Below are 1,000 nucleotides of genomic sequence, written 5' to 3' on the forward strand. Positions count from 1 at the left end.
AAGAGACAAATATAGATGCGAATGCCAATTTAGGATATAATGTAAATGTGTCTATATTCAGCAATGTCGACATTTATCAAGGAATATTTTTATTGTAGAAGAAAGTGGTATGGACGTTTATTTCAAAGAGTTGATGAAAATAATTTCTTTGTTTATCTACCTTTCAATAAACTGTTTTAGGAAGACAAATGGTTGTTGGCAAGTCACCATTGGTACATTTCTCCTCTCAAGATATCAGAATTTATTCTGCTGTCATGAAGGCCAAGCTGTGGCTAACTTCCAGGGACTGAATGGGGGTCTTTGGATTTTCACTGGTTATAAGAGGTCTACATGAGATTAGACTGACAGGAATGAGCAGAATTTTAATAGCCTGGAGAGTTCTCTTAATCCTGATGCAATAAATGCAAATATCTGTAGCAGACTTTTTTTGTACTGGAACATCTACCACAGAAATGAGTTTAATCACCTCCTTGAATGTTTTTCGTAGTGCATAGCCTTTTCACTAATTCACTCAACTTTATTATTATTACTTTCTGTACTGCACTCCCTTTTAATTTGCCTTTGAGGTCAGCGTCTGCTCTGAGATCACCGAGCTGTAACTAAGCTGTAGTAACTCTGCCAGACCTTTTCCTGTTAAAGGGCTGCAGTGTAAGGTGGAGCTTTAGGCTCACATTTAGGAAGGAAATGTTCTTTTTTGTTTTTAGAAAATCTCTAAAGTAGTGACCTCTGGGATCACAGGTCAGTATAAGTATTATGCAAATATAGATTTTAAAAAGCCCAAGAATTGTTCTTGTAACATTCATTCTTTAAGTCAGGTCTCTTAAAAAGCTTTAGTAAACAGGGACAAACACTTTTCTGTTACTTTTTTCTGCCTCTCTTGAAATGGAAATGATAGTGGCAAGAGGCCAATTTAAATGTGTTCAAATCTAGAGTCAAAGCAACAATTTAAAAGTTTAAGCAGCATATATATATATATATATATATATATATATATATATAT

The sequence above is a fragment of the Cyprinodon variegatus genome, unplaced genomic scaffold (genome assembly GCF_000732505.1).
Source record: "Cyprinodon variegatus isolate N-32 unplaced genomic scaffold, C_variegatus-1.0 Scaffold454, whole genome shotgun sequence".
Lineage (NCBI taxonomy): Eukaryota > Metazoa > Chordata > Actinopteri > Cyprinodontiformes > Cyprinodontidae > Cyprinodon > Cyprinodon variegatus.